Below are 26,054 nucleotides of genomic sequence, written 5' to 3' on the forward strand. Positions count from 1 at the left end.
TTGTTCTTTAGCAAGTGCAAGGTACTTTGTTGAGTGGAAGGATATAGAAATAATGACAATCTGACATTTTCACAAGAAAGCCAGATTATTTTGACATTGTTCAGTAATTACATTATAGGGAGAGTAATATTCAGACAAATATTGTTTTCCTAGGAAAGTCAAATTTTATTCTTCCCTTGGGTTAATAGCAAACATACCTTCCAGAATTCCCTTTTGGTTATGAAAATTTACATCAAATAAAAATTATAAACTTATCTGAAGTCATAAAATCATCTTATTCTGACCCATGTATGTATTCTTAGAATTGACAATTTCCTTTTAGCTTCTTAGAATCTTCTCTATTTTCAGAATTAATGATCGAGTGGTGTACACATAAAATGTTTTTTCCCAAGATCAGCTAACTGGGTGCATTCAGGGTGGTATGGTCATAGACATATGGGATGTCTTTTTTACACTATGCTTTGGGTACCCCAAAAATGATACATCACAACATTTGCTTATTCATGGATTTTTTCTAAATTATCGTAACTTAATCTGCTTCGTACACCACATTTTAGTCTGTTGCTGATTCTTCCAGATTATAACCTCATTGCTCACTGTTCTGTTTTATGTATTTTCCTCCCCACTGACCTTGCCTTTTGGATTTGGCTTTTGTTAATGTCTTTCTAGCTTCAGCTTTTGCAATCCATCAACCCCAATTTGGGTTCTTTCTTCACTTCACTTCCCTAAGTTCCCCTTGTTTGCAACCAAAATTAAAAGTAAACTAGCTAAACGAGAGAACTTGTTATTTATATAACTAAAAAGTTTAGCAATAATGCTGACATCACAGGTTTAGTTGATGATATTGAAACCACCTTTGCAAAAATTATAACAGCAAGAAAATTATGACAGTGAAAAAAAATCTGACCTGACAAACTCCATTTTGCATCTAACCTCCAGGCTGTTCTCGTATATTCCTGATTCCTCAGTGTAGGCTTGAACTAACTTTGTGAGGAACTTAGTTTATAGTTGAAATTTGAAACAAATATGATAATATCCCTTTCCCAAAATAAACCCCCTGCTTGCCTGGGGACCAGACTGCCTTTGTAGGCCTAACAAATTAGTCACAAGATTAGAAATTATGGCGTAGGAACCTTACAGCTAGAGGCCACAAGACTCTAAACCTCTTCAGTTGCTACTAGGGATAATATGACTGTTGTAAAACCTAAGATTGTTGCTTAAGATATTTTTCAGACCCTGTGCTCAATGGATCAGCTAGTACCACCCAGATCAATAAACTGGCTCATCTGATCCTGTGGCCCTCTCCAGGAACGGACTCAGCATTAGAAAATGGTTTTGACTCCCTATGACTTCGTCTCTGACCCGACCAATCAGCACTCCCTGCTTCCTGATGCCCTTCCCAACAAATTATCCCTTAAAAGTAAAACCTAATCTCCAAATTTTCAGGGAGATTGATTTGACTAATAGTAAAACTCTGGTCTCCCATTCAGCCAGGTCTGGGTGAGTTAAACTCTTTCTCTATTGCAATTCCTCTGTCTTGATAAATTGACTCTATCTGGGCAGTGAGCAAAATGAACCCATTGGGCAGTTACAATATTTGTTAAGCCTAGGCCTCTATTTTTTGGTCACCTGTGTCGTGTAGTTACAGGAAGGCCACTAATAAGTACAGCTTTGTATCCTAGTGGATTGGTAACCCTATTGAAAAGATAATTTCTTTTTCCCCGAAATTCTTTTTTTTTGAGATAGAGTCTTGGTCTGTCGCCCAGGCTGGAGTGCAGTGGCACAATCTAGGCTTACTGCAAGCTCCACCTCCCGGGTTCATGCCATTCTCCTGCCTCAGCCTCCCGAGTAGCTGGGACTACAGGCACCTGCCACCACGCCTGGCTAGTTTTTCTGTGTGTGTGTGTGTGTGTGTGTGTGTATTTTTACTAGAAGATGGGATTTCACCGTGTTAGCCAGGATGGTCTCAATCTCCTGACCTCGTGATCTGCCCGCCTCGGCCTCCCAAAGTGCTGGGATTACAGGCGTGAGCCAACGCGCGCAGCTTTCCGCACCAAATGCTAAACCAAATATTTAGATTGAATCTCAGTGGACCTACTTGGACATGTGCCTCTCTATCTGGAACCAATTCTTGTGGTCAGGATGGTGGGATGTGCTGGCTTGCTAGGCCAGCGTAATGGGATCATCCCTAGGACTCTGGCATAAACCTCACGCAAAATACTTAATGCAGCTACTACTGCTGCTGCTGTTGCGACCCTTTGCAGAAGAGATCTTGAGCAGTCCTCACTTCTGTTTGTCACCAGCTTCCAAGTCAAAGTGAAAGTCGTAGGTCAGTGCCCTTGCTACTAGGAGGCTGGGAAAGTGAGAGTCTGACTTTAACTTTGATGGTAAGAAGTGTCTCTGCCTCCTATGACTCCTTAGCTAGAGCGTTCCCCAGTCTTAGGGAGTGGGGTTCAGATCTGGACAGCTAAAAAGAGTGACCAATATCCACTAAAGGACGACATAATTATTTGTGGATGGCTTGTGGTGTGCTGTACTTGGAACTGTAAACACACTGGAAAGTTTATCTCAATCCATACACTGTGATTCCACGGGAGGGCAATTAAGATTTTCAGTTAGTAATTAAAAAAATATATTTTTGTTAGGTGGGAGGGAAATCAAAATATCTTTCCCCCAAATACACTTCTTTGACATATTTTGAGTTGTCTGTTCAGAAGGCCTGCAAACAGAAGTAACCCTGCAAGGTCTTTCATGGGGGAGGTTTACATCTGTGGAGAATCCACACTGATGCAGCCAGTTTTTCTCTGAGGCCTTCCTTCTCTCATCTGTCCAGATCTAGGGAAGATTAATTGAAGAGTCTGACCCCTTTAAAGGTCTGAAAGAAACATTTGCTATCTCTTCCCTCTGAGGGCTGCTACTTGTGAGGTTTCATCTGCATAACAAGGCCACTTTTGCTAGCCTTGCCTCTTCTTCCCCTCCCATAACCTGTTTTGTCATAGTCCAAGCCCTCATTCTTTCTGTATCCTCAAGATGCATTTGACCTTCTGAACCCCACTGGAAGGTGGAGAGTCATCAGTCTGTAGTTCTTCCCTGTGTACACATTAATAGATCTGTTTTTCTTTTCTCCAGGTTATCTGCATTTTGTGAGTTGATTTTTCAGCAAAACTTCAGAATGCGAAGGGGAAGTTTTTCCTTGGCTTCTACAGGCACGCAATATTTTTTCCATAGATTTTGAAATTTTTCTTTCTGTCTCATGTACATATTTTACATTTCTTTTTTACTTAAAGCTTTGGTGATTAATAAGGCAAGCGGCACCTTTGTGTCTGTCTGTGTTTCATGTAACAGCGTGAGATTTTGGAGACTCTCTAAACTGTCCATGGTGTGATAATTTATCCTATGTGATGTCTCAATTTCTGGAAAAGGATTTCCCCAAGCATTCCATAATATTAAGTAGAAAAGGGTTCTGAGGTCAAATACATTTGCTTTAAACTAAAACAAACTCCTTTAGTGTAAGGTTTCTTGGAGTCTTTAATATGCATTACAAATCATCAAAAAGGGACTCTGCCATACTTCCCAAGCATGTCTCACAGTAGAGGGTTTGGATAACAAAGTCCAGCTAAAATTAGAAGACTTATGACCACTCCTATGATTTCAGTGCATTTGGCTGTGGAATATTTTCTTCAAAATCATCAATTCAGACCAGTTATTTTGAGAATACATTTTGGGACGCTTTAGACGGAGTACATAATTACAATTACGTAAACTTAAAGATCTGGCCCTGTGGATTCGTGGTCTGTTTTGTTCAAAACCAAAGAATTTATTGTGATTTCAATGGTTAGGTTCTTGAGCTAAGTGTTGTAGGGTATTCAGACATAAAAAGGACTTAATTGTGTTCTTTAATACCTGCGGTGCCAGGCAGGCAAACAGGCAAAAAAAACTAAAGGAGTAGTTCTCTTGGCTCTTCTTTTTCTTTGTTTTAGGGTGTGAGTTTAACAACTGGGCCAAATGATGATTCTGGAAAAACCATTTTCTCAACCTGAGTGCTACTTAGAACTGATGAGTAAGGAGTAAACAGAAGGCTGTCTTCTTCTCTGTTAAAATGGCCAGATGATACCAGGGAAGAGAGAGAAATCAGAGAATGAGTACTTTGTGTTAAGTCAGAGGAAGTTCCAATTACTTGGAGAAGCTCAAGTACTTTGTACATGTATTTGTGTCTGTTAAATATTGAATATGCTAAATCAAGTTAAGCCTAAAGCTGACTACTTAACATATTTTAAGTTTGGCCTATAGGTTTCCCTGTACGTACTAAAGTACAAACTAAATAGAGGTGTATACAGACTGTAACCTACACTTGTGCCAATAACTGAGTTTTGGCCAATCAAAGGGGGCTAACTGTTCAAATCATGTTCAAATAAGGTAAATGCTGAGCTGTAACCAGTCTGGCTGTTTCTATACCTCACCTCCATTTTCTGTATTCCACTTTTCTTTTTCTGTCCGTAAATCTACCATGTGACTGTGCCAGAGTCTCTGAGCCTACTCTGGCTCAGGAGACTGCCCAATTTATGAATTGTTCTTTGCTCAGTTAAACTCTATTACATTTAATTTGTCTATAAACAACTAGGAACATTTTAATCTGAAAATTTTTCCTTCAGAAATCCTGCATCATTTGCAAATTAAAATCACAATAAGATGCCATCTAACACAAGTTCGAATGACTATTGTTAAAAAGTCAAGAAATAACAGATATTGGTGATGTAGAGAAAAAACGATGCTTATACACTCTTGGTGGAAATGCAAACTAATTCGGCCCTTGTGGAAAGCAGTTTGGAGATTTCCTGAAGAACTAAAAATAGAACTACCATTTGACCCAGCAATCCCATTACTGGGGATATACCCGAAGGAAAATAAATCATTTTAACAAAAGACACCTGCATTTGTATGTGTGTTGCAGCACTGTTCAGAATAGTAAAATCATGAGCTCAACCCACATGTCCATCGGTGGATTGGATAAAGAAATTGTTGTATATACATACCATGCAATACTACACAGCCATAAAAAAGAAATGAAATTATGTCTTCTGCAGCAAACTTCATTGCAACTGGAGGTCATTATTCTAAGCAAATTAATGCAGTAACAGAAAACCAAATACTGCATGTTCTCATGCAGTGTAAGTGGGAGCTAAACACTGGGTACACATGGACATAAATATGGGAACAATAAACACTGGGGACTCCAAAAAGGGAAAGGTAGAGGGGGACAAATGTTGAAAAGTTACCTATTGGGTACTATGTTCACTACTTGAGTGACAAGATCATCAGAAGCTCAAACCTCAGCATCATGCACTACACCTGTGTAACGAACCTGCACATGTACACCCTGAATCTAAAATTGAAGAAAGAAATCCCGCATTATTATCATTATCATTGATGAAGTTCAGAAAATGCTATTCCAAAATATGACTGTAGAAGAACCGAATATGCCACCTCAAAATATGCCTCTTTAGCCTAAGGATTATTTTGAGTTGATTATTATGGGAAACAAGAGACATAGGAGAAACTCTAAAACTAGAGTAGGAGTTACCATTTGTAAAAAAAGTTACATCTTTTAAAAAATTTTCCTTTTGTATGGTATCTCCGCTTTGTGCCAGGAAGAGAAGGATGACTCTAAATCACTAGAAAGTATTATTAATAGAGAAGTATTGACTGAAACCTGCATAGTAAACCTCTCTCTGTTTCACTGAATGATGGTATTTAGTCTACCTACTTAGATGTATATTCTTGATATTTACTCATTTTGCTTTGGGTAGCTCCCATGTATACATGATGTATACACGTTAATAAACTTCTGCTTGTTTTTCTCTTGTTAATCTATCGTTTGTTATAGGGATCCATCCCAACTGAAAGAGGAAAAATTATTTTTCCTCTCATATTATTATTGTCATTATTTCCTCCTCCTCCTTCTTCATCATCATCATATTCTATCATCAATTCCTAGACCAATTACTATGAAAATAGAACCTTGTTGCTTCAATTCTGATGTTAAAAAGGCAATAGGATTTTATATTATAGAAGAGGCAAGCTCCTAAATGGGGAGTTATTTCAGAAAAGAGTTAACTTCTGTTTGTTTGCATCCAATCAAAACAACTGATTGCTTCAGTCGATTCAGTAAAAATTCTCCTTTTATAGACCTTTCTTAACTGAACTCTCCAGTTGTTTGTGAGGCAGACAGAATTACCCTGTAACTTGATGGATATAACTGATTGGTGACCTGATCTGCTGGTATTGCCCCAAGGACGGCAAAAACAACCTGAAAATGTTATACAGGTACACCCATGGCCTGTTAGTTTTGTATAATTATACTTAATATTTGAATAAACTGTCTTTTTATGGATACGAAAAGAGATGCTAGTAAACATTTTCTTGGCTGGGTTTACTCTTTGGCATCTACTAATGTTGGTATATGGTTCTATTTTTATTTCCTACATGATCATCATCATTAATGGGCATAGTCTGCATATCTCTGGTGGGACTGTTGTTTGTTACTGAATTGCAGACCAGTATTTTGAAAGCTGGGAGATAAACACAATTGCTTCATTCCATAAATCTTACCACCTGAGTCATCAATTTGAGGCTCCTTATTGAAATAAGGAAAACATATTTAATCATGCAAATATTTGGAAACTCCAAGCGTATCTCTATTTGGAATTTGGGAGATAATTAAAATGGACAAGTTATGATTGATTAGTACATGAAAATGGACTAGTTAAAAGGCAGTTGGTTCTCTTTCTATTCTTATATCAACACTCCATCAACAGGAATTAAGAAAACAGCATAACTAGGCTCCAGCTCCTCACTGAGGGCAATTAATCAGGACAGAAGAGTGGGGAGGTAAACTGGAATACTGCCAAATAAATCAACTTATTTTTGTTCCTACATTTATCTTTGTTAATTCTCATAGGCCATCTTAAGATTCTGATCTTTGATTCATGTAATAGGTAATAAATTTTAGAAAAAAATTCCTAGGTATTTTGAATTTTTAAATAAATTACATATTTTCAAATTAATATCTTTCTTGGAAACAAACGTATAAGAAGAGGTACATTTCTACTTTTAATTCAAATATGAGAAATATTTGTTTTATTCCAGTTTATAAGGTAAGGGGAAACTATTTTTATTCTTAAAATGCTGTAACAGAACATTAAAGCTCCTTAAAACCTTTTGAGGAAAGGGCAGGGTTTTAATAAATAAATGTTAATAATATAAAATGCCATATTGGATAGGAAATAAAAGCATAAAGTCAATTCAAATGTCAATATTTTCTGACAACCTGTTTACTGTTTACCTGATATGAATCTTCAGAAAGGTCTTTGTTCTACTTTGCCTGGCTCCAGTTCAATTTCAATTTATTTTAAAAATTAGTTTGGAAGGGCAAGCCCCAGGCACACAGATAATGCTGGTGATGCTGTCATTTGGCAATCCAGTTCTAACCACCAGATTGGGTTCCTTTTTTTTTTTTTTTTTTCTGTTTCCAATTCTAAATCATTGAGACTCTAGTTTCTTCCTACTTATTACCACGAGGTAATTTTATAAGCAAACCGATAATCAGCATGGTTGATACTTGAGAGAAACAGGTTGACAATAAGTTTTCCAGGAGTCATTTGAAAAAGTTGGCATTTGAGTGCTCAGAAATATGATCAGTGCAATGGATGTTAGGACATGGATTTTTACCCTTTAAGAGTGAAATATTTTAATGTTGGGATGTTTCACAGTTCCTTTGGAAAATGAGGTATTATATTACCATACTTTTATGTGATAAAAATCCTTCCAAAGAACTCTGGGAATTAAATGACTAAATTGACAACTTGTTTGAGATTTAAAAGATGATTACAGAGTTTTTGATTGTTCAATTTTCTTTTATGTCAGAATTTTGATCTCCAAATGCAAGGGTTGTGCTTGCTTCACAGTTAATGACCTAATTTTGCAGCACTTCTTGATGCTCCCCAACATTGATCTGACTCGGAGGCAAGTCTGTTCAACATGATGTCAGCAAGAATTATTTTGACAGCTGCCAGAGCAGTAACGTAGACTCAAAAAGTTTTCATTTTATTATGTGGTGTTCCAGAATATTGGTGTGATGTATACATGCCAATGGACAATCAGACAGTAGCATAATGTTCAAGAGAAGAACTCACAAGGAAAAGTGATCACAACAATTAAACAATCATCAATTTTCTCAGTGAGCATTAGGAGATAAGACTCAAGCACACAAAAATATCCCCTCTAATTTGACATGGGAATGACAGAATCAAAAGCATATTCTTCCTCTTGATGGTCTCTGGTATTGCATTACAGCCAGATTAGTGATTCTAAACCACATGAAATGCCTTCCCTGAACCATGGAGTACTGGCTGTTGACAGGTCCTACTTAGTCAGAGGAGAGTGCCTCTGTGGACGGGCTACAGTTTTCATTCTCAGGATTGATGGTCTAGCATCAGATTCCATGATAAACTTGCTTGAAGCATGGTCTTGTGTTTTCTAACAGCGTTATTAGATAAACATTCGGTATCTGCATTTCAGAGTGGTAACACAAGGATAAATCAAATAGCAAATTACATTTAGGTATGCCATCTGCTGCCTTTGTTTTATGAATTCCAGCCCATAGGACATTGACTGGGCATGAATGTCTAAGCCATTGTCTTTTATGGTCGGACTTACTACAAACATTGGACAAATGTTCATCCAAGCTGTTGGTCTTCTTGGAAAGAGTAAAATTCAGCAAAAGTGATTTTTTTTTTGTTGTTGTTGTTGTTTTTGTTTTAATAAAAATAAACCACAACAGAAGAAAAAACAGCATGTACTCGTTTCTCCGAGTGCAACATCTCAGCAGGCTTTAGGAACTCATCTGCAAGGGGTAAATTGTTTAATGCGTAATTGTAAGCAGAACTGTAAAAAGCCATATTAGGCTTCCATGATTTTATTCTCTTCTTCTGGTAAAAGATCATTACTTCTCCCTGGGCCCCTAATGGTTAAACCTCTTACTACTTTTCTAAGAAAGTTCTTGATTTCTTCTGATGGTAACTCTTAAGCCATGTCTTTACTCCCCAGTGGTTTCATTAAGAATTTACATTTTCCTGGTGCTTCTGGGGAAATTTCCCTTTATTTCTTTTATGTAATTTTTATTTGTAAATTAGAAATAACTTTACAAATAAAAATTAAATGTATTTATGGTGTATTACTTGTTTTGTTATAGTATGTACATTGTGGAATGGCTAAGATATTTAACACAGGCATTACTTCAAGTACTAGTGTTTTTTTGGGTGATGAAAACATTAAAAATGTACTCTCAACAATTTTCAAATATTCAATATATTGTTATTAATTGTAATCATCATGATGTACAACAGATCTCTCAAACTTATTTTTTTCCATCTAACTTAAATTTTGTGTCCTTTGACAAGTATTTTTCTTAACAAATCAGTATAAACAGAGTAAGACATTTTCTTATTCTTTTCAACACCTACATTTTTAAAGCTCTTCATTTCTTGGAAGGGCAATAGGTTTATTTTCCTTGAGTAGTCAAAAGTATGAATTTACAGACACAGAATTACATCTTGGTGCTCTCATTTGGACACGGTTTTATCTTTTAATATTGATGCCAACCTGGTTTTTTAACATTTGCTCAGATACAGTGGTTACCAGGGACTAGTAGTGCTGCATTTCACGGACTTTTGCAGGTTTTTTAGCTAACACCATAAAATGAGTTCTCTATTTCTGAGGCTAATAAAAGTCTTAATGATATGTGCATCCAACAGATGGGACAGAGGGCTATTTTGGCAGTGGGCAGTTGAAATCAGCCCTCAGTTGTTTGTATAAGGCACTCACTAAAGTCAATAAAAGGTAATTTTCACACACAATTTAATTCAGAGTATAAAATGTTGGGAAGTGTAGCTGGTGTAAGTCCAATGGGCATAAGGGTAGCAGTTGGTAAAAGTTGTGTTTGATGGTAAATTTTAACTGACAGAGTGACAGGTTGATCAAGAGATATATGGACCAAGTCACAAATTGTCGGCCATGGCAGGGTTTCAGAGGCAGGGTGAAGAACACAGCTGAACCAATTACCCCCAACATCTCTCACACAAGCATTTAAAAAAGGATTAAAAAAATCTCTCTCGCTTTCTTTGTGCTCCCAGTCCTCTTCCTTCTCCACTTGCTCACTCTTGCATTATACCCATTTTTGAAACCATTTGTTTGCTTATCTTTCCTCTTAGCATTTTTTTTTCTAACAAATATACACAAAAATCAATACTTCAGTGTAGGAGCATCATAAAGATACCAGGAGGATCCAGAATATTGTCCATTCTGGCCACACAGGGTCAGGTGTGTAGCTCAGATCTCCTGATGTGAAAGAGGGACTTCATACATTCTCCCTGGTTACAGTGAGGGATATTACGTTCAATGAAGAAAAGGGTTTAGTGAGGCTGAGAAACCATTCTGGAGACAGATGGATAGTAACTCTTAGTGACTTCACTATTTTATGCATTTATGAAATGAATTGTTAATGATTTATGCATATCAGTAGCTTACATGCATTTTGGAAATTAAACAAAATATGAGTCGGACCAGGTACGGTGGCTCACTCCTGTAATCCCAGCACTTTGGGAGGCTGAGGTGGGTGGATCACCTGAAGTCAGGAGTTTGAGACCTGGCCAACATGGTGAAACCCCATTTCTACTAAAAATACAAAAATTAGCCGGGCATGGTGGTGGGCGCCCATAATCCCAGCTACTCGGGAGACTGAGGCAGAAGAATCGCTTGAACCCAGGAGGTGGAAGTTGCAGTGAGCTGAGATTGCGCCACTGCCCTCCAGCCTGGGCAACAGAGCGAGACTGTTTAAAAAAAAAAAAACCCAAAAAACAAACCAAAAAATGAGTAGACAATGTTTGTGACATTTTGTTTATCTGATACTGCTGAACTCTGTATATGCTTTAAATGTATGCATGGCAGGTGTGCAGAACAGGCTCATATTCTGGTTCTTTTCATTGTTAAATATTTGAAGTCAGGTGCTGCAATTCTATTCAAGAATGTATGACATGAGAAATGAGATCATAATTACTGAATAAGTAATATTTTGTTAGATTACTACTGGGTTTCTCAATCTTAGCACTGTTGACATTTTGGGCTGGATCATTCTTTGTTGTTGGGGACTGCCCTGTGCATTGTAGGATATTTTGGAGCATTCTTGGACTCTGCCAGTTAGATGCCGATAGCACCACCCAACCACCTGCTCAAGTTGTATGTATATTAGTTCGTTTTTACGCTGATGATAAAGACATATTCGAAACTGGGAACAAAAAGAGGCTTAATTGGACTTACAGTTCCACATGGCTGGGGAGGCCTTGTAATCATGGCAGGAGGTGAAAGGTACTACTTACCCAGCAGAGGCAAGAGAAAAATGAGGAAGAAGCAAAAGCAGAAACCCCTGATAAACCCATCAGATCTCATGAGACTTATTCACTATCATGTGAATAGCCTGGGAAAGATCCGCCCCCATGATTCAATTACCTACCCCTGGGTCCCTCCCGCAACACGTGGGAATTCTGGGAGATACAATTCAAATTGAGGTTTGGGTTGGGATACAGCCAAACCCTATCATTCCACCCCTGGCCCCTCCAAATCTCTTGTCCTCACATTTCAAAACCAACCGTGCCTTCCCAACACTCCCCCAAAGTCTTCTTTCAGCATTAACCAAAAAGTCCACAGTCCAAAGTCTCACCTGAGACAAGGCAAGTCCCTTCCGCCTATGAGCCTGTAAAATCAAAAGCAAGTTAGTTACTTCCTAGATACAATGTGGGTACAGGTATTGGGTAAATACTCCTATTCCAAATGGGAGAAATTGGCCAAAACAAAGGCATTACAGGGCCCATGCAAGTCCGAAATCCAGTGGGGCAGTCAAATTTTAAAGCTCCAACATGATCTCCTTTGACTCTATGTCTCATATCCAGCTCACATTGATGTAAGAGATGGGTTCCTATGATCTTGGGCAACCCTGCCTCTGTGGCTTTGCAGGGTACAGCCTCCCTCCTGGCTGTTTTCCTGGGCTGGCTTTGAGTGTCTGTGGCTTTTCCAGGCTCACGGTGCAACCTGTTAGTAGATCTACCATTTTGGGGTCTGGAGGATGGTGGCTTTCTTCTCACAGCTCCCCTAGGCAGTGCCTCAATAGGGATTCTGTGTGGGGACTCTGACCCCACATTTCTCTTCAGCACTGCCCTAGCAGAGGTTCTCCATGAGGGCCCCACCCCTGCAGCAAACTTTTGCTTGGGCATCCAGACATTTCCATACATCCTCTGAAATCTAAGCGGAGGTTCCCAAACCTCAGTTCTGGACTTCTGTGTACCCACAGGCTTAATACCACATGGAAGCTGCCAGGCTTGAGGCTTCCACCCTCTGAAGCTACAGTCCAAGCTCTGCATTGACCCCTTTCAGCCATGACTGGAGCAGCTGGGACACAGGACACCAAGTCCCTAGGCTGCACACAGCATGGGGACCCTGGGCCCAGCCCACAAAACCACTTTTCGCTCCTGGGCTTCTGGGCCTGTAATGGGAGGGGCTGCCATGAAGGTCTCTGACATGGCCTGGAGACATTTTCCCCATGGCCTTGGGGATTAACATTAGGCTTCTTGCTATATATGCAAGTTTCTGCAGCTGACTTGAATTTCTCCTCAAAAATGGGTTTTTGTTTTCTACTGCATCATCAGGCTGCAAATTTTCTTCACTTTTGTGCTCCATTTCCCTTTCAAAACGGAATGCTTTTAATAGCACCCAAGTCACCTTTTGAAGCTTTACTGCTTAGAAATTTCTTTTGCCAGATACACTAAATCATCTCCCTCAAGTTCAAAATTCCACAAATCTCTAGGACAGGAGCAAAATGCTGCTAGTCTCTTTGGTAAAACATAACAAGACTCACTTTTGCTCCAGTTCCCAACAAGTTTCTCATCTCCATCTGAGACCACCTCAGCCCAGACTTTATTGTTCATATCACTATCAGCATTTTTGTCAAAGCCATTCAACAAGTCTCTAGGAGGTTCCAAACTTTTCCACATTTTCCTGTCTTCTTCTGAGTCCTCCAAACTGTTCCAACCTCTCTGCCTGTTACCCAGTTCCAAAGTCGCTTCCACATTTTGGGGTATCTTTTCGGTAATGCTGCACTCTACTGGTACCAGTTTACTATATTAGTTCATTTTCATGCTGCTGATAAAGACATACCTGAAACTAGGAAAAAAAGAGGTTTAATTGGACTTCTAGTTAAAGTCCAATTTAACTGGAGGATGGTAGCCCTCTTCTCAGAGGGGCCACAGCCAAACTATATCATTGTGATATCAGTGATATCACTGTGATAACCAATAATGCCTTCAGACATTGCCAAATGTTTCCTCACGGCTAAATCCTATTCTCCCTATTGAGAACCACTGGTCCATTGGTTTACTGACATGATTATCTGTTTCCAAATCAAGCTATGGTTTACATGAACTTCAGTATGATTGTGGACGCAGATGGAGACACAAATCAGGGAAAAAGGTATATATGTAGAAAGTTTAGCTTAGACATTGTTCATGGCTTTTGAATGGCTCCAGCAGCATCTTTAAGAACCTATTAAGGCATTAAATAACAGGACAATACCAGAGACAATGAGGCACTTAAATGCCAGCATGAACACATTGCTTGCTGCAATAGATTCTTCTCTGGAACTGTGCAGAGCAGAGGTTGGTGGCCTTGGAGGCAGCTATGGATTTGTGAGATGAAGTGGAACAATGGTACCCAGGGCAAAAAAAGCCCTGAAGCATGATCTGAGGAGTTGAGGTTGAGATGTGACAAGCTGGAAGGCAACAGCAGTTGGCATATTAAGAGGGCAGCAATTACTGAGCAGGAGGCTTTTCTTGAATGGGGGTAGCTTGGTTTCTTTAAAGTTCCTTGGTACTTGTTCCTTCTGACATCTGCAAGCTCTGCCAGTCTCCCAGGAAAACAGTTCCCTGCACAGTACAGCTGGGCCTAGAAGCTGTGACCATAGTTAATGGGACTGGATGCTTTCTTACTATTTCTTACCTCTCTTTGGCTCAATTCTCTCTGTACTTTCCAGGTGAAGACATGTTGGGCAGGGGCAACTAGGTGCTATGAACTTATTTCTGTTTTCTTGCTGTTTTAGTTATATCCTCAAAGGGAAGTGAAGAAGAGGGAACTGTTTCTTGCTGGTTATTGTCTATGATCTAATTAAATGTTTTCTTGGTATACTTGACATTTTCCCATAGACCTTAACACATTCTGGACTTTGGACTACCTAATAAAAGTAGGAAAAATCTGGGCAAGCACTAAACATTCTTCCTTATTTATGTTTTCTTTTCTTTCACGTTTAACACACATTTCAAGGAAAATTTTTTTCTTTCTCATTCTTAAGAGCAAATATCATTAGCTGATTTCTAAGTTACGGAATTCTTAGAAATGTGTAAATGCTCACTGGGTGATTTAAAAGAGGGTAGTTTCAAGACTGAAGTGAATGATGCATCTTTATTTAAAATGAGACAGAACGTCTCTGAGAGTTTGAATATGGGGCTGAAATAAATTTCAGAGGCAAGGAATTATGGACTATTATTGTGTGGGGGACCAGTACATGCCACTCCAAAATACAAAGAATTGTTGAGCTGAAGGCAATTAAGAATAAGTAGATACAGGAAAACTCTGTACCCGCCTTCTACTTGCCTACAAGCAGAACAAAGATTTACAAAGACAAAAGGTATCTTGCCCCTCTTCTACGAAGAACAACAACCACTGATGGCAACTTTAAACACGTATGGTCCTGGGGGTGATGCTGGAGGAATCTATAGTTAGCAAACTTTGCTTACTTAACCATTTTTTTTTGTTGGTTATTTGTACTTTTCTATGTTAAATCTGAGATATAAGCTGAAATTCAAAGCCACATGTTTGAGAGCCACTCAACTACTCATTCCCTGGGTGTCTCCCATGTATATGTGAAATATACATGTTAACAAACTTCTTGTTAACCTGTCTTTTGTAATGGGTCTGTTCCTATTAAGAACCTAGAGAGGTTCTTATTCCTTTCTCTGAATTTCTGGTGACAAGGAGATCAAATTTTTCTGGGATACTCATTTGCTTCAGAGTCCACAGATGGGATCCTGGGGAAATGGCAGAAGCAGGCAAAAGGGTAAGAATTTACATCAAAGTCAGCTCTTTCTGATCTCTATCTGTAGTGCCCATTTAAGAGAGCAAAGTAAAAATTTATCCTTGTCCTTTCCTTTCCAAATTCATTTCAGCCGGAGGAAAACATTTGTATGATTTAGTTCGAAATGTGATTCTCTATCTTGGGGTACCCACTTGTTATTGATCCTTTTCATTCCATGGACAACCCTCGTTTTCCTGTTTGTCTTGTTTATGTCCTGAGAGCTTGGCTTTATGACTGGCAAAAATATTTTCTCTGGTCCTTGCTGGTGTTGGGGTGGGGTTGCAGGTGTCAACTTGTGTCTGGAAGTTAGTTGGGTTGGGAACCTGAGAAACAAAGTGTTCTTTGTGCCAACTCTCAGGGGAATTTGTCTTAATAATAGGTCCCAGTCCACAGGGGGCTTTCATTGTCTCAACCTTCATTGCTTTTGGTTAGTGCTGGGAAAATTCTATCCCAGTAAAATGCATGCGCGGTATTTCAAATTAGCAGGGCTGTGATTGGAAGCATCCCACATTCCCTGGGACACATTTTTACACAAACACTATCCTTAACCACCTGTGGCAGCAGAGATCTTTGATTTTTTTGGCTATGTCTGAAAGTGAACTTTTAAATCACGGAGATGGTATCTTTGCACCTCTGGAGATGGCTAGTATATCTGTGGTTAAGCCATAAAAGGTTTATTGGTTTTGATCCTGAGTTGCTTGGTAGATAATACCTTCGGTTAAAAAAGTTTGGTTTCTGATAGTTATAGCCTGATAGAAGCAACTTTTGAAAGGCCACTCTGTTCTCTCCACTTGATCCTGCTTCTCCCATAGGAATTCCTCCATGGGAAGCCCTTCTTCTCAAACCCTTGCTAACTGTAGGTTCTGCCGCCACTTTCAGGTTTCTGTCTTGTTGGCATAAATTTTGTTAAGGGTAATATGGAACTTTATTGGCTTCTTTAAGAACTTAAGATCTCCCCAAGTTGGCTTCTTCCTTCTCATTGCTTCTATTTCTTCTTTTTTCTTTTGTTGCCTTAAATCTTTCATCAGTTCCCTTACATTGTTGATATGTCTCCTTTCAGCCTCTGCCTCCTCCATCCCTCTGTCCTCCCTTGATGTACCTTTTCCCTCCCACTCTAGCCTCTTGGTCACTTGAGCTTTGGAATCCTGCTCTCATGGATCTCAGGATCCCCCAAAGCAGCTATCCGAGACTACAAAGGTTAACTGGAAATATACCAGCACTTAAAATTTAGTCAACAGCCTCCACAGGATTGAGCTCTGATGATAGAAAAATGTGCCCCAAGGCTCCTTCTTGGAGAGAAACTTATATTCTTTTTCTGTACCTTTGAGATATAAATGTTCTACCTTGTCTTACCTGAGAACCACTCCTTTTGAAATGCAGACTTCAGGGAGATGACTTATCAGAAGGAAAAAAAGCTATTTGGAAATTGGGCAAATAAAAAAAATCTAAGTCTTTTCCAAAAATAGTGGTAGAAAGGTTTGGCCATCTGAGCAGGTAACCCTGGCTTGTCCCATTTGTCAGAAACAATTTGGATTCTGCTTATTCTTTTATAAACTAATGAGTTTTGTATTATAGTACCTGGAACATGGCTAAAGTTTTAGAATGAAAGCTATAAGATCTACTACTGTCTATGTCTATACATGTCTTTGTATGTATGTTAGTATATGTGATATTTTCCTAACTCTGGATGGCATTGCCAAAATTAATTTGTAAAAGAGCTCTATTTAATTGGCTTAAAGAAAAATGAATGCTTATATAAAAAATTAAATATTCCTAAAACTGCCAGAAGTATAGGAATTAACCCAGATGCTTTTCAAGTTCACATGACTTGGATAAGTCTTTGGTAGATAAGGCTACGTTAATATTGTTAGTTTAATAATAACAAACAAAAAATCCAATATATGTAACTTTTAAGTTGTTGTTTTGATGATGTCTGCCTACCATGCATGTGCAGTGAAAATACTTAATGGGGAAATAACTTGAAACGATGCTTAACTTTGAACGATGTCCCTGAAAATTTCATGGGTAATCCAAGCACAATTGTGAAGAATAAGTGAATTAAACAGGTGTAAGTGGGGTAAGAATTTATGAATATGCTTTCAAACAATAATTACATTTTATGTTATATCTACTTAAAAACAGTTTTGTAAATCTCTTTGGTAACTTGCACTCTTAAGTTTTGCTAAGTTAAAAAATAGATACTTATTCAATATCTAGATCATTTCCAAATAAGATAAAATACTGATGCACTAATTACTAAGCGTAAGTTTAAATTTGTATACTTTTGGCATTTTGTTTTCATATAGTATAGAGAAACCGAAGATATTTGGGTCTGCTATTAAACATGTCTTGTGTCAAGTTAAAAAATTACACTATGAGGAAGAACATGTTTCTAGAAATTAAAGTTACTTAGAGTTAAAAATTTGGATTAATATATAATTAAAACTACTAGAAATATTAAGGGAAACAACTCTTGGGTGCAAAGTATGCAAGGAAAATGAGATGTGCTTTTGGTAAGGAACGTTATAAGAGGATCTGTTTTGTTAAAGGAAAAAGAGAGTAATTAATTCTGTATTAAAGTGAAAGGAATGGTTATTTTAGAATAAAAAAGGAACATGAAGGACAAAACTGAAAGGATATAGAAAGTTATGTGGGGGAGGAGAGGAGGGGTCAAAGAGGGAGGGACTATCTTTTGTGCTGAAGCTGGTTAAAATTGAATAAATGTATTATATGAGTTTTAAAAATGAGTCTTCCTATCAACAACTTACTAGTATAAAACTAGAAGCTGCTTTTCTCTCTGTAAAAAAAGCGAAGTCCTTAGAACATTAAATCTGCTCTTGATAAGAGACACTGAAAGATTTTTACCTTTAGAGGGCTCTGACTAGAAAACAAAGATTTTATGTCTTATCAAAATAATTTTCTGTGCTTTGTGTTTTCTATTATTAGGTCTTTGATTACTTAAGACAACTGAGTCTTTTGTATTAAAAGGGCAAATTTTTTTTTTTTTTTCCTGCAGCTATGTAACTTTCTGTATTTGCCTTTGAAGTATTTTAATTCTCATTCTAGTTAAATGAATGACTATTATTTCACAGTGATCTGTAATCCTATGGATTCAAGTGATTTGAACATTTTGGCATTTTTACCAATGCCCTAAATCAAATTCTAAATTAAGTATTTTTTAACCTAGAATTAACTTCAGGATTTTTCAGATGAGCCCCTTGACTATCTCAAAAAATTTATTCTCCCTAACAAGAGACATATTAAATTAATTAGGCTTATTTGATATGTTAAATTTGCATAGGAAGCATTGTCAAATAAGAAATGGGCTGGGTGCAGTGGCTCATGCCTATAATCCCAGAACTTGGGCAGGCCAAGGCAGGAGGATGGCTTTACGCCAGAAGTTCAAGGCGAGCCTGAGCAACATAGTAAAACACCGTCTCTACAAAAAAATGAAAAACGAAAATTAGCCAGGTGTGGTGGCATGTGCCTGCAGTCCTATCTACTTGGGAGGCTGAAGTGAGAGGATCCTCTCAGGAGTTCGAGGCTGCAGTGAGCTGTGATTGAGCCACTGTATACCAGCCTGGGTGACAGGCTGTCTGGAAAGAAACAAAAAGAGATAAATGATGTTTCACCTTCTTCGAATTATGTGGATATGTTATTAATATGTGTTCCAGAAATTATATGAAATTCCTAGAAATTTGATTCCTAGAAGTTTGTATAACGTTATCAGACAAAATCCTAGTTATCTTAAAATGCTGTCACAGAAACAAATAAATTTTCTTGTCAATTGCATCATTATTATAATTAACTCTCATCAGATCTTTAACTATGGCCATTGAAAATATTGTCATTCACAGCTAATTAATTGTTTTACTCTGGTACTTTCCTGGAAGTTTCTGCAAGCAACTATAATCTTGAAGTGTTTCATCTTCAAGGCGATTCATGGAAAAGACTCTGACGAGTACATATTCTGCTAACTATAAGATCACACCATTGGACTGGGCAAGAATTTCTAGAATTCTAATAAAGGAACTGATGGGTTCACAAAATTGCTAACCGAGATCAAACAGAACAAGAATTAATTTTATGGAACTGAATGGAGTAATGAGGGTAAATTTTTCATGGCCTCTTTGTTTGAAACATTACTGGTTTTTTAATGCTTTGTTTTTCAGATTAAGGAAACCTTTTATTTTTTTGTCTTGAACTATCTATAGCTTGCATTAATTTGATAAAGTATACTTTTTGTAAACAGAATTTTGTAAACATTTATTTTTTCTCCTTACCTGATCTCCTGAGAATTCAGAAGCTATTACAAGTATTTCTGTTTTACGGCAATAGTTATTTTTAAAAGTTCAATAAGAATTTATTCTCTTTATAACAGAATGCAATTGGAAACACTCCTTATATTGCCAAGGCTTTTGACTGGAAGGTCATGTTTGAAAATGTGCATAGAATCAGATATGACCAGACAGTTTTAAGAAACTAAGGTTGGCTTTATGGAACCAGTAAAGCCGCCCTCAAAAACACTGGCCTAGTACCTAATTAAAAGTGTTGCAAACCTTATAGGTGAGTATGGAATGTCACTTCCTGGCAGAATCAGGAACCTCAAAATATTTCAGGAACCTTAAGAGGAGAAGAATTTACCCAAATCTATAGGTATTGTGGTCAAAGTCTTCTAGCAAATCCTTGGCCTTGAGTCAAAGCCTTTTAAAAGTCTAATCTGAAATTTCTTATCAAAAGTTGCACCAAAGCAGACTTAAAAAGATCCTATGTGATCAATCACTATTTTTGCTGTACTTACGGAAATAACCAATCGAAGTTTAAAAACACTAGACTTATTCTGAAAATAAATTAGCCTTACTGTGATTATCTTTGGTAAAAATAGGGGTGATTATAGAGAAAAAAAATGCTTCAGAATAAAAGTACAGTGCACCTATTATTAGATTCCAGCCCTATTCATAGTTTTTGAGGTTTTATTATCTACCTGTAAACTGAACTGGATTCTGAATTTTTCTAGTTTCCTCCAATATTTGACTGTGGGTCTCCAAATTAACATTTCCAATATTCTCTCACCTTTGTGACTGACATCACTAAGAACAAAATCTACCCTTTTCCCAAAACTCCGCCAGTTGATACTGGACAACTTAACATAAACTTAAGAGAAATAACCACAATAGCTCACATGTGGACCTCCTTCATGCCTCTTGCCTGTGGGCCACTCAGACATCACTAGAGTCATTAAAATTGCAAAAGATGCTTTGAGCCCAACATTTAGAATTCTTTCTGACTAGCCACCCTCTGAGTTCAGTAACTGGTTTAAAATTTGCTCTAATGATTCATCTTTGTTTTTCTCTTGTTTCCATATAAATACCTCTTATTAAATAACTGTGTGCTTGCACCATATAGGCCTAGCTTTGGTGGGAGCCCACTTATAATACCACCTCCTGAAATGAGACACAAGTTTAACTGAACTGACTTATTCTCAGTACAAAGTGACTGATTCAATAAGGTATGGGACAATGTATTTCAATGTATTTTTTTTTCCTGCTTGTTTCAATTTATGTTCTTCTGTCTTTTGCCCATCTTTGATCTTGCAACTTCCAACCCAAATCTTTCCATAGCTACCAATCCGACTTTTATTTTGTTAAGCTTTATATAAATAAAGTTTCAATGGAGGAACTATGAAAGACAAGAATATATCACTCCAAAATATAAAGGATTGTTGAGCTGAAGGCAATTAAGAAGGAGATACAGGAAAGCTCTCTGTCTTCTCTCTATTTGCTTAAAAGCAGGATATAGATTTACAAAGACAAAAGATGTTATTTTCCCTCTAATACACACAATTTATAGGCTTAGGGGTGATGCCAGAGAAATCCACATTAACAAGCTTTACTAAGTAAACTTTTTCTGTTAGTCTTCCCCAAGTTGCTGTCCCTAGAGACTCCAAGTCCTTTTCCTTTGTCTTTTTACTTCTCTAAAAATTTACTGTTCTTTGTTGAAGATGTTATATAAGCTGGAATTCAAAGCTACATCTTTGAGAACTTATTCCCTGGGTGTCGCCCATGTATATATGAAATATACATGTTAACAAACTTCTGTTTGTTTTTCTCTTGTTAATCTGTCTGTTTTAATGAGTCTATTTCAACTAAGAACGTATGGGCGTTATTATTCCTTTCCCTACAGTTTAAAGTCTGCTTAATTACTGAGGTATTTTTGATAACAGGCTGTCACAAGTTGGCCTTGGTCTTTCCAGATGCCATAGTTTTCCAAACAGACCAGGCATTTTTAAACAGCTGTGACTTTGCTCATGCTCTGCCAGCTGCTTGAAACATCTTCCCTTCTGAAGATGAATCCTCCACTTCCTTGCTGATTAAATTCTTCACTTCCTTGAATCCTTCCTTCACCTCATTGGTCCATGTCTCCCCCCAACCCCCGCCGATTTTTAACATCTCCACATTTTGCTATGATTCTCACAATGAATAGCATAGCATCATCAAATTGGTGGCATTTTTTTCTTAAAGGTATATAAAATTATGGGTTATGTTATAATTGATGAAAGTTTAGATCTGATGAAATACAGTATATGAATCTGCACAATCCATGTGTTATCCAAATGGAAATGTACAATAAGCAGTTGGAAATGATGATCTGGGTCTTTGGAGAGGTGAAGGTATAAAATATATTCACTCCATTCTAGCATTCTCCAAAGTCTCAATCCTTTCTAGGATCAACTCCAAGGCCCAAAAGCATACTACCGAAACATCAAGTAAACTAAAGATTGATGAGGAAACAGTGATATAGCAACTGGCTCGTCATTGCTGATCTTAGACAGGGCTCGAGAATAGGAAGCAGGAATTTCAGCCAGATCTTTCAAGGAAATGAAGGGAGAGAGGGAAAGAGGAAAGTTGCTAGAGGAGTTTGTAAGTTTTAAGAATACTTTTAAAATAGTGAAAGATCTTGAACATGTTTGTAATTTAAGGGAAAAGTACCAATTAAGAAGAGGTTAAATATACTAAAGAGAGTTGAATATTGACTCCTGAGGGAATAGGAGGGGCTAACGTGTTGGGAGGTGAGAAGGATTGTCAGTGGGTGAGTGGAAAGAGGCCCTAAGGCATTCTCTACAGGGTGGCTTCAATTTTCTTTTTGAAGTAAAAGGCAAGGTTATTTGCAGGCAATGAAGGATATGGCTGGAAGGGAGTTTGAGGAAAGCGAAATCTGGGGAAGGGGTTAGCGCATACACTAATTCACATAGATCGCTCAGCTGATGTTGGAATTGGAACGATAAATCTACAAGTGTGCTTGTCTATGCCTTTTGAGACAGTCTCTTAGATCAGTGAGGGTAAAGAAGGTCTATGGCTGGAAAGCCAAAAATAAATAAATAAATAAATAAATAAATAAATAAATAAATAAGTAAATGAAAGAAAAAGGACGTCTTGATTAAAGTTGTCTCAATCTTTTCGCTTTTTAAGAACTTAACATGATACTTGACACACAGGAGGCTCCCAGTAAGTATCTACTTCGTGACATTGTTGAGATATTGGAAGGTAGGGCAATTTAGGGAATGTCTGTTCTCATATTTCTATCATATTGTTAAGGGGGAAAAAACCACTTCTCATTGACAATTGCTTTACATATTAGTAAAAGTATTTTATATTTCACAGGTGATTTTTTTTTTTTTTGCATAGGTAAGCATTTTAATCAAGCTTTTCATCTGTGACAAAAGTGTTTGTTCTCACTTTTATTAGCAGCTTTATTGTTTATATATCATAAAATTTACCCATCTTAAGTGTACAGTTTAATAATTTTTAAGTAAATTTACCAGTTGTGTAACTATCACCAAAATCCAATTTTAGACTCTTTCTCTCACCCTGAAAATATTCCTCATGCTTCTTCGCAGACAATTCCTGTTCCCATGCCCAGCTCCAGAGCTGCTTTTTATTTCTATAGATTTTTATTTTCTCGACATTTTATATACATGGAATAATATAATGTGTGATCTTTTGCATGTGGCTTATTTCATTTAGCGCAATGTTTTTGAGGTTCTTCCATGTTGTAGCATTTATGAGTAGTTCATTCCTTTTTATTGCTTAATAATATTCCATCGTCTGGAGCAACCACATCTTGTGTATCTATTTACCAGTTCACATGCGTTTGGATAATTTTTACATTTTGGTTATTATGAATACTGCTGCTATGAGCATTCCCATATAAGTATTTGTGGGATATATTTTCATTTCTCTTGGGTTGATATAGAATAATTTCTTGACCAAACTATGGATTTTTGTCTCAAGAGTGGAATGTTGTTCTGTAGACACTTTTATAATTTTCTTTTTACATGGTGTAATATTGAAACCTTGAGTTATATACCTAAACATTGAAATACTAATGAATATATGAATATGAGAAAATCACCTATAAAATTGTTAAAATTTACTTGGCATCTGGTACAATTTAATGTCATTCACTAGTAACTACTAGTCCTTCCATTTGGAATAAAAATGACATGTACATTATATTTACTACTCTGCTAATACCACCAAAAAGGCTAGCAATTTTCATTTCCAGACTATCTGCTGTGAGGACAGCTAGCAATCTAATTCTTTAAAACTGATTCCTTGAATATATCATTTCAACCCCTCCCTTTTAAGGGCATTTCAACATTTGAAAACTAGGATTTAGGTTGCTCCTGAGAGAGGCCAAGAGAAAAAAGTAATTTGTTTTAAAACCTTTTCAAACTCAGAGCAACATGCAGGAGGATACCTTACTAATTTACCAGAGATGCTAAAAGATTGAAAAACTTCCCTTGCTTTGATTTGCTCTGCTCCCTGGTTTCCCACACTGGAGAAATCTGGAGTGGAGTTCTACATTTGTCACTTTCAGCAGTATCAATAGGAAAAATGTGATGAGGAGGAATGTGAAAATCAGCACTTCTCAGGACATTTCTGCTAAATTAGTAGTGATAAGGATTAACACTTAGAATATGGTCTTCATTCATTCATTCATTCATTCATTCAATTTGTTCCCTAAACTAGACTCTTATGAATTCTAAATATATTTATGTGATACCTTTCATGTGCCAGGCACTAAGCTAGGCACATAGATTACGGGTGTGAACAGCAGTTTAGAATAAGTTGTACACAGCAAAGAAAGAAGCTATGTAGCAGATAGTTTTCCAAACTAATTAAAAAAAAAAAAGTTAATTTGTTTTAGAAGAAGAAGCTGGCAACTTTTGGTTACTGGATTTAAAGATCATTAGGGTTTTTCTTCAACTCTTTGGTAGAATAGCTTGGTTGGCTTTTTAAAAATTTATTTTATTTTATTTTTTTTCTGAATCATCTGTGGGTTTGGTATTTAGCAGGTTCTAAGACCAAGAAAAATATGACCAAGGGCAAGAAGAATCATTCTGTAAGGCGAAAATCCCAAGACCTCCAAGATGAGGCCTTCTGGATCCTCCATGTTTTGTTGAAATTTAACATAAAGAAATCTATATAAATATTGTTCAAAAAATACTAAACTAATTGCAAGCACTTCATTTGGAATAAAAATACTGTGCTGTGTCCTGGTCATTAGTGCACATTGACTGCCACTACTGATCTTGTACAATGTGCTTAGTGTTTGTTTCAGTTCAATGTGGCATGATACGTCCTTAGTTAAAAATATCTGCTCTCTTGAGTAACAGATTCTCAGATAAAGAATGATTTGGTGTTTAAATTCAAACTTTTCTACATCAAAATGATCAATCATCAGGTGACATCCGTGGAGTGAAACTTCTTACACATTAGAAAAAGTGCTACGCCTAGAAACTGGTGATGTTATCATCCAAGATAAAAGCCATTTTTAACATATGTATTACCAAGTTACACTTAACATACCAAGTTCTAGCTCTAAGGGGTGTGGAGCTGTCCGGTGACCCTAAAAAACGTATCACCACAGTATAACATCTATACATTCTCCAGAGTGTGGACATCCATAATCCTGGTTAAGCTACAGCAAGATCACTCCTGTTTCTTTCTAGACTTTTCTTATATGACATTAACAAAACAGTGAGTTCCAGTAACAACTAATGTTAAATTCGGAAGTGCACGTTAGAGACTCCTTATTTGTCAGTGCAATGGCTTTTAAATAGATAGAGCTTTGTTTAGTACTAAAATATCAGAATGGAAGCACAGCTATGTTCATTGTCTGCCAGGATTAGGATCAGAGATGATCTAAATTCCATAAATATGCCCCCACTACCGTGGGCCCACTGGAGAAAGTGGAGAGTTTGAATACCAAAGGAAACAGGCCCAAAGGTACACTCAGCTGCCTGTTTCCTCCTGGTGCTGTGCATATGCTGATGGTGGCCAGGTGGAGGATTTGGCCAGCCCAGTGAATTGCTTCTATCTGGAGGAATAAGCAAATAGTGCAGCAACAATGAGCTACCCCTAGATACAAATTAAACAGCACTAAAGTGCACTTAGAAGAAATTAACAAAGCTTTAGAATGGAAAGTGACTTTAAAAAATTCATTCTCTTTTTATTTCAGTTTTACGATTAATGGGAAATGAATAAATGAAAAGACCAAGGAGAGAGAGGAAATAGTAAGGGATTATTACCACAACACAAAGCTTTTATAGATATTATATTTGAATGAGCCAAATAAAATAGATGGATTTTTAATCATTTTCTTTTAAAGATCCCTATTACTTCTTAAAAAGTTATTTTGGAAATCCCCAGGCTAAGTCAATGTACTTCAAATTTTCACGTAAAGAAATCACAAAATTTTAATTTATTCCCCCTATAGAAACAATGCTATAGTTATCTTCATGTTCTCCAGGTGGATG

At 37.3% G+C, this 26,054-nt stretch overlaps 1 protein-coding gene across 1 annotated transcript in view; it reads right to left on the minus strand.

The window, feature by feature from the left end:
* CPB1 (carboxypeptidase B1 (tissue)) overlaps window positions 1–26,054 on the minus strand; it is a 70,245-nt gene that overhangs the window by 37,801 nt on the left and 6,390 nt on the right. The gene's annotated exons all lie outside the window — the stretch shown is intronic.

The sequence above is a fragment of the Mandrillus leucophaeus genome, unplaced genomic scaffold (genome assembly GCF_000951045.1).
Source record: "Mandrillus leucophaeus isolate KB7577 unplaced genomic scaffold, Mleu.le_1.0 Scaffold130, whole genome shotgun sequence".
Lineage (NCBI taxonomy): Eukaryota > Metazoa > Chordata > Mammalia > Primates > Cercopithecidae > Mandrillus > Mandrillus leucophaeus.